The sequence below is a fragment of the Phallusia mammillata genome, chromosome 5 (assembly GCF_965637545.1).
Source record: "Phallusia mammillata chromosome 5, kaPhaMamm4.hap1.1, whole genome shotgun sequence".
Taxonomy (NCBI): Eukaryota; Metazoa; Chordata; class Ascidiacea; order Phlebobranchia; family Ascidiidae; genus Phallusia; species Phallusia mammillata.
In genome coordinates, this window is record NC_137256.1 from 26888138 (window position 1) to 26903395 (window position 15258).

Genomic DNA, 15258 nt, shown 5'->3' on the forward strand with positions numbered 1-15258 from the left:
CTGAGAATAGGACTACGTTTTGTCATGTACAATACACAGCTAACAATGTATTGACAAACCAATACATAACGAACACCATTGTTTTAATCGGCGATTGTCTCACAGCCAATGAATTGTTCACATTCATTACAATTATAAAACAGCCTGAAGCAGTTTTGGAATTTAAACAATTGCAAAATGGTTTAAAGCAAACATTTTTTTTGTGATATTCAAAGTGGCATTATTGCACACAAACAAGCAATCATTTTCATTTGTAATAGTAGCAGAAGACCCTGGTAGTAAAAATGCTTTTGTGATATATATATATATCTAAAAACATTTCAAAGTTGGCACCTATGACTGTAGGCCTTTATATGTTTTGCATTTTTTCAAACATTAAATCTTAACGGAACCAATAAAAATGCAGTCCTTATTTTTGTGATGGCCACAATAGGATTTGAAAACATACTGATAACTACATGAGATAGCAGCTATATATGGCGTGCCCAAAAGGACAAATTTGTCACATTTGACTTTGGTTTGATGCAAATACAGTTTGATGCATTGAACCTGGAGCAACTAGCACTCAGTGAGAAATTTCAATAACAAACTCATTTCAGATTTTGAGCACAATGAATTTCTCACTTTAGCCCTGTTATGTCACAATTGACAATTTGATAAACCAATATGAAGGTTACAAAAGCTCACAGTAAAATAAAGTATATGTGTGTTTACAGGTTAACAATACTGTCATTACCAAGCTAGGAAACCATCAGCAGTTTTAACACTGAGGCCCACTGTCCCTTACCTAGAGCTTAAAATCATTCTAGCATCCAATTTAAGTATCAGACTGTGTTACTCATTACGTAGAATGCAAAGTAAAGTAATGTATATTGCTGAATGCCCTTTATTTGAAGTGACAAATGCAATTTTTCATTGGAAATGGCAACATCAATCCAAGTTTTGCGAAAGTAAATATTCAGCCTAATGAACTGCAAGTCGTATGTAATGAACCAAATAACGTCAACAGGCCCATTATCATTAAAAAATATTTAAATGTATAAGAACCAATCTACATATATAAGTTGTGGTATTTGAGCAGCAACATACCACCTGTCTACTTCAAAGTTCGTGACATAACCCTGGGACAAAATATCAAAAAAACTAGATGCCAATGACCAACAAAATAACAAACCAAATATTTTAACTGAAGTGAACTAGGCAATCTCTTGCCACCAGCTGTACTGATGAGACCTTATGGTCAAAACTTAATGTTTTAACACAGGTTAAGTAGAAAAATATGAACATACCTTTTCTAAAAACAGTTAAAAACTAACATGGTAAGTTGTTTACCTCAAAACAGTGTCAGAAAGTTGAGATGGCTTCACATAAGTATTAAATCCATATGTGCAGAGCAGAGACATTTGGCTTAATCCACGATTTATCCAACATAGTAGAGTTCTTGCAATATAGATTAGGATCAGTAAAAACTAACCTATTTTTTGTTCAATGGGTAGCTGTGGAAAAGAAAATAAGTAACAATTATTTAATACACAAAAAAAGGTGAATAAATAATTTTGTTTCACATCATTTTTCGCTACAAATACCGTAACAACAATAACACAGTAACAAATACAGCACAACCTGTTTTCAGAAATACAGTTTACTGAACCAGTCGGAACCGATACGGATTAATTCGTCTTCAATTTTATTGTTGGCAAATAATGACCATTGTCATTCTGCCAGAATAAAAACGAAAAAAGGAATGCGAAACGAGAGAACGTCACAGATGGATGCGCAACGAACGTTTTGGCCAAATCGAAATATTGACAAAATACGCTAAATTTAATACAATTTTTGAAATCTTTTCGGGCCCATTATTTTTTTAAAATTCGTCACATTGCCTTATCTTTTAGTCTATTTTAATAATCCGTTTTCGAAAAAGTGAACCCGACTCGATAATTACAGCAAAATGCAATTAACTAACACCCTCTTTGGGCCAAATGCCGAAACTGACGAAATACGCCAACTTTATTAAAAATTTTGAAATCTTTTCGGGCCCATTATTTTCTTTAAACTCGCAACATTGACTCATCTTTTAGTCTATTTTATTAATCCGTTTTCAAAAAAGTGAACCCGACTCGATAATTACAGCAAAATGCAATTAACTAACACCCACTTTGGGCTAAATGCCAATAGGGACGAAATACGCTAAGTTCAATACAATTTTTGAAATCTTTTCGGGCCCATTATTTTTTTTAAATTCGCAACATTGCCTTATCTTTTAGTCTATTTTATTAATCCGTTTTCGAAAAAGTGAAGCCGACTCGATAATTAGAGCAAAACGCAATTAACTAACACCCACTTTGGGCCAAATGCCGAAACTGACGAAATACGCTAAGTTCAATACAATTTTTGAAATCTTTTCGGGCCCATCGTTTTTTTTCAAATTCGCAACATTGCCTCATCTTTTAGTCTATTTTTACAATCCGTTTTCGAAAAAATGAACCCGACTCGATAATTAGAGCAAAATGCAATTAACTAACACCCACTTTGGGCCAAATGCCAATAGGGACGAAATACGCTAAGTTCGATACAATTTTTGAAATCTTTTCGGGCCCATTATTTTCTTTAAATTCGCAACATTGACTCATCTTTTAGTCAATTTTATTAATCCGGTTTCTAAAAACTGAACTCGACTCGATAATTACAGCAAAATGCAATTAACTAACACCCTCTTTGGACCAAATGCCGAAAGTGACGAAATACGCTAAGTTCAATACAATTTTTGAAATCTTTTCGGGCCCATTATTTTTTTTTAATTCGCAGCTTTGCCTCATCTTTTAGTCTATTTTATTAATCCGGTTTCAAAAAAGTGAACCCGACTCGATAATTACAGCAAAATGCAATTAACTAACACCCTCTTTGGGCCAAATGCCGAAACTGACGAAATACGCCAACTTTATTAAAAATTTTGAAATCTTTTCGGGCCCATTATTTTCTTTAAACTCGCAACATTGACTCATCTTTTAGTCTATTTTATTAATCCGTTTTCAAAAAAGTGAACCCGACTCGATAATTACAGCAAAATGCAATTAACTAACACCCACTTTGGGCCAAATGCCAATAGGGACGAAATATGCTAAGTTCGATACAATTTTTGAAATCTTTTCGGGCCCATTATTTTTTTAAATTCGCACCATTGCCTCATCTTTTAGTCTACTTTATTAATCCGTTTTCAAAAAAGTGAACCCGACTCGATAATTACAGCAAAATGCAATTAACTAACACCCTCTTTGGGCCAAATGCCGAAACTGACGAAATACGCTAAGTTCAATACAATTTTTGAAATCTTTTCGGGCCCATTATTTTTTTTAAATTCGCAGCTTTGCCTCATCTTTTAGTCTATTTTATTAATCTGTTTTCAAAAAAGTGAACCCGACTCGATAATTAGAGCAAAATGCAATTAACTAACACCCACTTTGGGCCAAATGCCAATAGGGACGAAATACGCTAACTTTATTACAATTTTTGAAATCTTTTCGGGCCCATTATTTTTTTAAATTCGCAGCTTTGCCTCATCTTTTAGTCTATTTTATTAATCCCAAAGCATGCAAACGAAGACCGCTGTTAAAGAGTACAGAGAACTTTACGACCAAATGGAACCGGAAGAACGTTGGTTAGGTGCGCACACATATCTGCCGTCCCAATCTGTATTGAATAATATTAAAAGTGAAGGAAGTCTAGGTCGCCGAATAAGCAAATTGTGGTACCTAAATACTTTACGCTTAGAAATGGAAAAGGAAAGTCAATACTTTATCAGACACATTTCTGTTCATCCGCCAATGGTCGTAATGTATTCCGATGCGCAGGTAAAAACTTTCAATCAAATTTGTGTTTTTGATATTGCGTACTACGATTCGACAGGAAGCATTTTGCGACGTTTTGAAAATTATTCCGACTTTCAGGTGTACACCTTATTAATTACAAACCCAACACAAGGTAGAACTCCCCTTCCCGTAACAACATGTGTCAGTTGTTTACATGATGCAAATACAATTAGTCATTTGCTGAAAAACTTTTTGTTCGACGTGGCTAAAATTTGTGGTCGTGCTAAAAAACCATCGCTAATTGTAGTTGATGGGTCAATGGCTATGTGGAACGCTGCATTGAAAGCGATATTGCATGAAACGCGATTAGACTTTTACAACCGCTGTTTCAAAATTGTGACCGGGAGATTTGACGAGGTTGACTTGACCAAAACTATCTTTCATAATTGCTACAGTCATGCCATGAAAGCTGCCAAGTGTTTATGCCATAAATACAGCAATAAGCGTAAAATCGTTACAACTTACTTGTTTTGTATTAACGTAATGTTTTCATGCACGACGCTACCTGAACTAGATGAGGTCGTAGAAAGTTTTTACATTTTGACAAACTGTAAAAAAACCTCTGCGTTGGTTGAAAAACATTTTAAACGCCTTCAATTATTTCGGCTACGGGACTACACCGACGATGGCAATGGTAAGAACGGCAGCGACGATAGCACTGATTATTTTTATGCTTGCAAGTCGTCCGACAGATTGCAGGAACGTCATTCACCGTTTTACGTTAGGTACAAAAATAACTTAGATAATTTTAATACTTCGCAGGTGTGCAAGGATCACATGTATACCAATTGCGACGAAAATGTTTATTGCAACCCTCAGTTGTGAGAGAAGGTACTGGAAATTATTTTAAGTAGAATTTGCGCAACCTCGCAGTTAATGCTTGGAGATTTAACTCGGCATGACACAAAAGGCAATCTTTCAAGCGAACAACTTGATGCGTACGAAGCATTTTTCAAAAAGTGTGAAATTTTGCAACAAGCTGGTCACCAAACTATTATGGTAAACAATCAAACTCAAGGTATAATTGAAGAACATTTCGGAGACATGAAAGTTAATTTTATTGATGGCAAGCGTGTAGGGCGAATTGACGACTTCGTGGTAAAATACTTCAACGCCATAAAGGTTTTACAAAAACAGTTCGCCGACTCTGTGCAACACCTTACAACAACTCCTAAAAAAGTCTCGAAAACACAATTGGTTCCGTTTACAACTTCGATGCCTATGGTTGTGTCTAGGTTTAAGAACAGAAAACGCAATGCGACCAGTTTTTACTCGTCACAAGGTTTCGTGAAACAGCTAAAATATCAAAATAAGGCAACTTCGTTACAGGACAGTACCGAAATGACAGACACCCCAGTTATTCCTGCTTTCATATTTTGTCCCAATAATGACGATGTTGTTGCAACGTGTAAACCCGTAGCAGGTCTCGTTTGGAATAAAGTTCCTTTAAACCCAGTAACAATTGCAAATTCGGCTCTTGTTATGCCATGTAATCAAACGTTATCATGGCTGGATTTGTGCTCTATTTGTCCTAAGCCAATTGGTTCTACGTACACAGCTTTGACGCAAAACGCATATAAGTCCCACTCCGATACAACGCTTGGTTGGTTAACAGACAAGGCTGTTGATCATTATATTGCACGAGTTGTTCGTCTTTGTAACTATTTTCGTGCTGATCAATATGGATACATCTCCACGTTATTGGCATCAGAAATTTTAAACGGCAAGAAATTTAAGAATATTCATAGGGCATTCAAAGAAATTGTTCGCAACGTTTTGACGTTTTTGCAAAAGAAGTGTTGTACTTCAGTAAACCCTGATAGAACTCTATCCTTACAATGTTTTTCGCAAACGTATCCTTACAAGTTAGTTTCTGTGGTAGTTCATATGGGATCTAACGTTGCATCTGGTCATTACGAGTGCTATAGATTTGATGAACCAGGATTAACCCTCTTCAATGATAAAATGGTAAAACGGACATTATTTGAATGCGAAAAAGAAAACATTCTGACTGGAAGTTGCCTGTTTTTTTTACAAACGAATCGGCGGAGATGTTGACGCAATTGCCAAAACTCTAACTCCAACGACGTCAGTTAAAGTAATAGTTAGACGGCGACGTCACTGCAACTTGTCATCTGTTACAACGAAAGACATTGTTGTCAGCAAAGACATAGATCTACAGCAATCAGTTGACGACAATTTAATTCTGATTTCGGACTTTGAAAACCTATACTCAGAAACAAAAGAAACGTACAAGTATATTGCTCACAGTCTGCATACAATTCTTTCCAAAACGTTTAATGAAGCCAAATGCTTACCCGAGTGTTATCGTATGTGTTTGTTTCATGAAAAGCGCAGAAGTGAACTGATTCGCATAAATCAAGAATTTAGGTTTTGTAAGGGTTTAAATAAAGAATGCCTTGAGAATGTTGTGCGCTTTGTTGATCACAAATTCTGTCGTTCTCGCGTGCGGCAGCGTATTATTGGACAACAAATATTTAGAGAATCTTATGTGGGAAAAGAACTGAAATCTGAATATTCGCCATCAGGAAGTTTGATTTCTTCCGCGCTTGAAAATACTCCTTCTGATGTCAACTTGTTTTTAACCCACGTACTAAATTTGGAAGCTTATATACATGAAGGTGAAGAATATGTCGTACGTAGAAATGGCTATGTCGACAAAAACTTTTCAATGATATTAAAAACGAATACAAATGTTGATCTTCGTATTAAATGATTCCATCAAAAAATTGCATGAAAAAAAATCGCATTGCATGAAAAAACTGCATTTCCATGTTACAATGTTGCGCTATGTGCATGCACTGCATGAAAGCTAGCAGTTTTATTTTCTTTGTTTGGACAAATAATTGGTCAGGAAATTGTAACCATAGCCCAAAAAACAACAGTACATTGTAATGGTTAAACTACTAAATTTGTCCAAACAAAGATTTTATCTGCAAAAAATCAAACCACTACTGCTGTCGGAACCTTGACGTTGGTGTAGTGGCTTTCAACCAATACCGGCAAAATAAAAATTGTAGGCGAACAGGGTTAAAATAATAGGCCCTAAAAGATTTCAAAAATTGTATTGAACTTAGCGTATTTCGTCAGTTTCGGCATTTGGCCCAAAGAGGGTGTTAGTTAATTGCATTTTGCTGTAATTATCGAGTCGGGTTCACTTTTTTGAAACCGGATTAATAAAATAGACTAAAAGATAAGGCAATGTTGCGAATTTAAAAAAAATAATGGGCCCGAAAAGATTTCAAAAATTGTATTGAACTTAGCGTATTTCGTCCCTATTGGCATTTAGCCCAAAGTGGGTGTTAGTTAATTGCATTTTGCTGTAATTATCGAGTCGGGTTCACTTTTTTGAAAACGGATTAATAAAATAGACTAAAAGATGAGGCAAAGCTGCGAATTTAAAAAAAATAATGGGCCCGAAAAGATTTCAAAAATTGTATTGAACTTAGCGTATTTCGTCAGTTTCGGCATTTGGCCCAAAGTGGGTGTTAGTTAATTGCATTTTGCTGTAATTATCGAGTCGGGTTAACTTTTTTGAAAACAGATTATTAAAATAGACTAAAAGATGAGGCAATGTTGCGAATTTGAAAAAAATAATGGGCCCGAAAAGATTTCAAAAATTGTAATAAAGTTAGCGTATTTCGTCAGTTTCGGCATTTGGCCCAAAGAGGGTGTTAGTTAATTGCATTTTGCTGTAATTATCGAGTCGGGTTCACTTTTTTGAAACCGGATTAATAAAATAGACTAAAAGATGAGGCAAAGCTGCGAATTTAAAAAAATAATGGGCCCGAAAAGATTTCAAAAATTGTAATAAAGTTAGCGTATTTCGTCAGTTTCGGCATTTGGCCCAAAGAGGGTGTTAGTTAATTGCATTTTGCTGTAATTATCGAGTCGGGTTCAGTTTTTTGAAACCGGATTAATAAAATAGACTAAAAGAAGAGGCAATGTTGCGAATTTAAAAAAAATAATGGGCCCGAAAAGATTTCAAAAATTGTATTGAACTTAGCGTATTTCGTCAGTTTCGGCATTTGGCCCAAAGTGGGTGTTAGTTAATTGCATTTTGCTGTAATTATCGAGTCGGGTTCACTTTTTTGAAAACGGATTAATAAAATAGACTAAAAGATGAGACAATGGTGCGAATTTAAAGAAAATAATGGGCCCGAAAAGATTTCAAAAATTGTAATAAAGTTAGCGTATTTTGTCAGTTTCGGCATTTGGCCCAAAGAGGGTGTTAGTTAATTGCATTTTGCTGTAATTATCGAGTCGGGTTCACTTTTTTGAAAACGGATTATTAAAATAGACTAAAAGATGAGGCAAAGCTGCGAATTTAAAAAAAATAATGGGCCCGAAAAGATTTCAAAAATTGTATTGAACTTAGCGTATTTCGTCAGTTTCGGCATTTGGCCCTAAGAGGGTGTTAGTTAATTGCATTTTGCTGTAATTATCGAGTCGGGTTCACTTTTTTGAAAACGGATTAATAAAATAGACTAAAAGATAAGGCAATGTTGCAAATTTAAAAAAAATAATGGGCCCGAAAAGATTTCAAAAATTGTATTGAACTTAGCGTATTTCGTCCCTATTGGCATTTGGCCCAAAGTGGGTGTTAGTTAATTGCATTTTGCTGTAATTATCGAGTCGGGTTCACTTTTTTGAAACCGGATTAATAAAATAGACTAAAAGATGAGGCAAAGCTGCGAATTTAAAAAAAATAATGGGCCCGAAAAGATTTCAAAAATTGTATTGAACTTAGCGTATTTCGTCAGTTTCGGCATTTGGCCCTAAGAGGGTGTTAGTTAATTGCATTTTGCTGTAATTATCGAGTCGGGTTCACTTTTTTGAAAACGGATTAATAAAATAGACTAAAAGATAAGGCAATGTTGCAAATTTAAAAAAAATAATGGGCCCGAAAAGATTTCAAAAATTGTATTGAACTTAGCGTATTTCGTCCCTATTGGCATTTGGCCCAAAGTGGGTGTTAGTTAATTGCATTTTGCTGTAATTATCGAGTCGGGTTCACTTTTTTGAAACCGGATTAATAAAATAGACTAAAAGATGGGGCAAAGCTGCGAATTTAAAAAAAATAATGGGCCCGAAAAGATTTCAAAAATTGTATTGAACTTAGCGTATTTCGTCAGTTTCGGCATTTGGCCCAAAGTGGGTGTTAGTTAATTGCATTTTGCTGTAATTATCGAGTCGGGTTCACTTTTTTGAAAACGGATTATTAAAATAGACTAAAAGATGAGGCAAAGCTGCGAATTTAAAAAAAATAATGGGCCCGAAAAGATTTCAAAAATTGTATTGAACTTAGCGTATTTCGTCAGTTTCGGCATTTGGCCCAAAGTGGGTGTTAGTTAATTGCATTTTGCTGGAATTATCGAGTCGGGTTCACTTTTTTGAAAACGGATTATTAAAATAGACTAAAAGATGAGACAATGGTGCGAATTTAAAGAAAATAATGGGCCCGAAAATATTTCAAAAATTGTAATAAAGTTAGCGTATTTTGTCAGTTTCGGCATTTGGCCCAAAGAGGGTGTTAGTTAATTGCATTTTGCTGTAATTATCGAGTCGGGTTCACTTTTTTGAAAACGGATTATTAAAATAGACTAAAAGATGAGGCAATGTTGCAAATTTAAAAAAAATAATGGGCCCGAAAAGATTTCAAAAATTGTATTGAACTTAGCGTATTTCGTCCCTATTGGCATTTGGCCCAAAGTGGGTGTTAGTTAATTGCATTTTGCTGTAATTATCGAGTCGGGTTCACTTTTTTGAAACCGGATTAATAAAATAGACTAAAAGATGAGGCAAAGCTGCGAATTTAAAAAAAATAATGGGCCCGAAAAGATTTCAAAAATTGTATTGAACTTAGCGTATTTCGTCAGTTTCGGCATTTGGCCCAAAGTGGGTGTTAGTTAATTGCATTTTGCTGTAATTATCGAGTCGGGTTCACTTTTTTGAAAACAGATTATTAAAATAGACTAAAAGATGAGGCAATGTGGCGAATTTAAAGGAAATAATGGGCCCGAAAAGATTTCAAAAATTGTAATAAAGTTAGCGTATTTCGTCAGTTTCGGCATTTGGCCCAAAGTGGGTGTTAGTTAATTGCGTTTTGCTGTAATTATCGAGTCGGGTTCACTTTTTCGAAAACGGATTATTAAAATAGACTAAAAGATAAGGCAATGTTGCGATTTAAAAAAAAAATAATGGGCCCGAAAAGATTTCAAAAATCGTATTAAATTTAGCGTATTTTGTCAATATTTTGATTTGGCCAAAACGTTCGTTGCGCAACCATCCTTGACGTTCTCTCGTATCGCATTCCTTTTTTCGATTTTATTCTGGCAGAATGACAATGGTTAATAATGGTAAGAGATTTTTCACGGGTAATCCCCAAATTCTGCCGCGCAAATAAAATAAACTTGCACAGATAATTGTCTATCTGTGATATCATAATAGGGCAAATAAATAATGCTTTGTACTTTAAAAATTAGGCCCAAAATGGTGTACATTAAAAAGTAGTAGGCGGTTTATTTTCGTAAAAAAATATTTTCTAATTTGAATTCGAACTCAACCGTCGACGATGCGCGCTTAAAACCAAAAACGTTTTCGCAACGTTTTTTCACCATGAGGTTTTTGTTTTGCGTTGGATGCTCGATGTTACGCGTGGTAAGTTTTGTTCAATTTGTTTTTTGTTTTACTTAAGTTTTCTTTAGGTAAAGTAAACAAAAGTAATAAACTGTTTGTAAAGAATAAAAACATTCAATACCTAATGTAAAAATGGTATTAAAAATCTTAAATGCATCTATTTATGTGTTTGTTTGCAGATTTTTGTATATCTGCGAAGTGTCCATCTTGCATTCATTCATCGTCAATCAACCAACATCTCTCAACTTCAAATATTTAATTGTATGTAAACATATGAGTCTGTCGTGGGTCAACTGGGTTTGCGGAACTGATAGGCCTAACTTAGGTTAACTGGCGCTAGGGTGAGTGACCTATTCTTTGCCGAGGTTGACTCGTGAAGGAAGTCTTCCTCGGTGGTCAAAGAATGGTCCAAGTCTGTAGGAGTGCTACTATGTCAGAAAGTTGGCGCTAGGGTTATAGCTGGAGTAGCGCTCGTTAACTAAGATTAGGTTAGGTAACATAGGTGGGGTACGTTTGGGATTGGCGCGCCACTTAGGGAATTTAGCTTAGATCGTTTTCTAGCTAGGTGTGGCGCGTTGCTAAATGGCTTTAGCTAAACTAAGGTGCGCATAGAAACACGACTTGGCATGGCCTCCACCGCATGCGCCGGCCGCGGTGCAGGCGGGACCGAGTACCGGACACAGTTACTCTCAATGAAGGCTTTGGCTCGAAAGCCTGAGGGGGCCGACATAGCATTTCGCCAGAAAAGTCCCGTGAGCCACCCTGATAGGGCGCAAACTGTTGTTAAATTTTCCCATCCCTGCCTTTGCGTAATTCATTTGGGTCCTTGAAAGGGGGGTCTCGCAGGGCAGAGAACAGTGATCTCATGTTGTTATACGCTGTATTCATCACTGGACTCTTTAACAAAAACTTCTGCGCCTATATTAACTATAAAGATAGGGTTATTGTGGATTTGTTTTTGGGTTTTGACCAGCTTTTGTTGTTCTTGCTTGTATTTCTGTTACACTTTTCTTTCCATTGAAAGGAAATTTGTACTAGATATCAAGCAAGGATATAACTCACTTGTTCGTTTTAGTAAACTTATCTAGTAGACAAAAAATGCGCCTAAAAATGTCCCCTATTCCACTTGTGCTGGTCAAGCCTGTTTTTTTGTGTGGATTTAGATTAACTTAATTACTAGTTCAGTTCCGTAACCTACTTGGCCAGGCCACCTAGTCATAATGGGGCAATGACTGCTTGAGTGGTTGTAAAACAGGACAGATTCACTTTTTACCTTTATAGGCTATTTTGCGACGTTCGTATGTAGGACAGTTAGTTAACCCTTTGAGGGACACACTTTTTTGTGCACTGCTTTTTTTAATTCAGTCAACAAATCTTAGTTAAAATGGGTCAAAAAAAGTAGTTCCCCCAAAAAAATTTTGTAATTTCTTAGTTTGTTTATTTTAGAGCATGGTACATATATGTACCAGCAACCATTTGGGGGAGTTTTTTTGAAATTTTTTTTTTAGAAAATTTTGGTGCAAATCCATTTTTATAGTAAAAACTGTATTCAAGGATCACTGTAAGTAAACTCTGTTTACTAAAAACAGTTGTATTCGATTAGTAAATACAAAACAACAAACAAAACCTAGTCAACAGCATACAAAAATGCCAGAAAACTTGTAAATGTAGAATAATGGTGCAGGTATTTCAACAATAGTTGTTGTTATTACCGGTGTAGGATTTCAGTTCAGTAAACTTAGCTTCACAAAAATATAGAGATGAAAAGGAAATGCTAGTGTTGTACGAAGAAATCATAGATAGCAAATGGTAACAGGTCACAAAAAATTAAAATACAACAAAATCAAGCACAGAAACTTATTTTTCATGATAAAGTTTGAAGCATTTCCTATCCTTTGCACAACAAAGATATGTGTCACACTGGACATACTTGTTGTTGGTTCTGCTCTGAATCTTTTGACATGTGCAAAGCTTACACCTTTGTCTATTGTTGATTTTTTCAATTGTATTGACTTTGCTAGATCTTTTCTTGCAAATACTAGAATTGTGGCCCTTGAAATTTGATCACATGTTCATCAACAGAAGAAAATAGGACTGATAGAAATGATGAATTAAAATGTTGTAGTACTGGCCTAATTTTGAAAGCCCTATCATACATTGGATCATTTCTCTGTTTCATATTTTCATTGTTGTTGAAGTTCAACTTGCTACAGATCTCTTCTAATCACTAGGACTTTGCTTTTTGCTACCGTACAATCAAGCATTGAACTGGCAGCAACAATTTAGAATCTTTTAGTAGAACCTTAACATCTTCTGCATCTAAAGCAAGGTCATCTTTAGTGTCGCTAACATCAGCAAACAAAATTTCCTCCACAATGCTATATGTCAGTGGAAAAACTAACTTTTTGTTCCAGTCACTTTTGTTCTGAAATGTCTTAAAATACAAATAAAAAGTACTAAAAACCATAAATGTGCTGTTTTGTAGTTCTAATTGGACTTAAAAAACAAACAATAGCATTTTTCAACAAAACCGAAAATTTTGACTTTTTCCCCAAATGGACGGTGGTACATATATGTACCATAACATGTATGTCCAAAATTTTTACATTTTTACTTGGGTTTTATTTTTTAAAACTAGTAATTATTGATAACCAACACATAAACAATAAAAAACGTTATCAGTCATTTGTTTTTATGTTTTTGTATACTTACCAGTAAGTGAAACAACTATGCCCTTGGGAATGACCGAAAACTGACTACTTTAAGGCACAAAAACAGCTGATCTGAAGGTGGCAAGTGCAACAAAATCATAGAAATATAAACATTAAATCCAAATTGAGAAGTTGTGTGAAAATTATATCGATCGAACAACAAATTAATTTTCTACGATGCTTCAAAGTTGTGGTACATATATGTACCAGTAACCCTCAAAGGGTTAAGGCAAGCTTGTATTGTGTTTTTACGTCGGCCGTGCAGGGACGGTGGTGGTTCAAACGTTTTTTCAGACTTTCCTACTGATGATGCCTGAACTTCTTGATTGAGGCTGGTTATGAACCAATAGCAACTACCATCAATATTATTGTGACTTAAATTTTGCTTGCGTTTTCCCTCTTTCATCAACAAAAATGTGTGTTGAGTTTATTTTAACTATCCTTTATTTCTTTTTAAGTAGACCAGTTCTTGGGGGGTGTTGTGCCTTTTTACATCAGCCGACAGATTCTTTAAACGTCATTACAGTATTGTGTTTGTTTATGCGTCGCTCTAACCACCTGAACCACCATCGTCAAGTGCTCCGAAAGTAGTAAAAAGTCAGAATTGAGACTTCGGTCTGTACGCTCTCAACTATTATTTACTTCATTCCAGGTGTGTACTACTTGTGTTAAATACTTTGCTATCAAATGTCAAAACATTTTTGTTTTATCTTTCAGGACCTGCTTTTGATTGATCTATTGTGTTGTACAAATTTGGTTCAATTCAATCTTTGTTATTGAGCATTTCTACATTGCTAAGGTAAAGTGTAAGTGTCATCGTGCATTAATGACTTTTTCATTTTTGGGTTATTAATATATTGCCTTGGTTTTTTTGCAGGTTTTAACGAATTTTTGTGTTTTTTAGGAATGTATCAGTTACCTTATAGTTAAGAATAACTTTTCGCAGGTTACAACATTATCTTATTAAACATTATTTCAGGTTTTAATCATTATTTTAAATAAACATTTTTGGAGGTTTTAGGATTATCTTAAACATCTTTTCAGGTTTTAATTATCATCATTATAGTCATTACATTTTAGTGATAATATAAAAGTTTGTTTTTATGACAGATTTAGGCATTTTTTGTTGTTTACAGGTTTAGGGTGTTTGTTTTTTGCAGTTAACGTTTTATTTTAACTTGCCTGATTTACAGATTACATGTTTTTTGTTGTTCACAGGTTTAGGGTGTTTGTTTATGATGGTTAATAGTATATTTTACATTTGCTGATTTACAGATTACATGTTTTTTGTACTTTACAGGTTTAGGAATTTAGGATGTTTATATTATTAGATTAATCTGTTTTTATCTTTTCAGGTTTACGGTTTATTTCTTTTGTTAACAGGTGTAGGGAGTTGACTGTGTTAGGTGCTTTATAGTTTATTTGTGTATTCAGATTACAGTTTTGACAGACTCGTACATTAGCAATTAACTGTTTGTTCACAAGTTTGCAGCTGTTTGCTGGCTTGGTTCTTTTTGTGTGTTTCAGGCATAGGGCTTTTGCTGTTCTTGTTGGTGCGGAATACAATTTATCATATTGCAACTGATGATAATTGACCAAAATGTTGTAAGTACTTGCATAAACATTATCAAAGTAAACTCGTTTTACTTCTTTAGCTCAATTTTCAGAACTTCCATCAATTCACTCTGACTTTCTGTACATTGGGAGATCGGTCAATGAGAAACTGCATCAGGTGGTTGTTTAGCAATATTCATAAACTTAAATGTTTTCATAGGATTTGGAGCGTAAGTGTATATGAGTGGTCACAACCTGCAGTAGAGCTAACACACCATTGAAATATATTTAATGGTGAAAATAAGGCCGAAATAGACATAAAAAGTGACATGCTTTATTATTCAGACTTTTGGGCAGATTCTCATGCCATAATCAGTGATTAAAATATGTATTTGTTTTTAGGCACAGTTAATATCCAATCAATTTAGTCTGACTTTGTCAATGAGAAACTCCATCAGGTACTG

At 34.9% G+C, this 15258-nt stretch overlaps 1 protein-coding gene and 2 long non-coding RNA genes across 9 annotated transcripts in view; 2 read left to right on the forward strand and 1 right to left on the reverse strand.

Moving 5' to 3' along the window:
• Positions 1-15258, reverse strand: part of LOC145228631 (uncharacterized) — a 170681-nt gene that overhangs the window by 9543 nt on the left and 145880 nt on the right. The gene's annotated exons all lie outside the window — the stretch shown is intronic.
• Positions 10422-11616, forward strand: LOC145228786 (uncharacterized). Its single transcript, XR_013860299.1, has 2 exons — positions 10422-10550; positions 10709-11616. It is a non-coding gene; the product is annotated as an uncharacterized LOC145228786 (long non-coding RNA).
• On the forward strand, positions 13470-15257 carry LOC145228754 (uncharacterized). 2 transcript variants are annotated; one of them, XR_013860264.1, is made up of 5 exons: positions 13470-13892; positions 13958-14646; positions 14768-14845; positions 14908-14972; positions 15197-15257. It is a non-coding gene; the product is annotated as an uncharacterized LOC145228754 (long non-coding RNA). The 2 variants fall into 2 exon arrangements; XR_013860263.1 differs by having other exon boundaries at positions 13470-14646.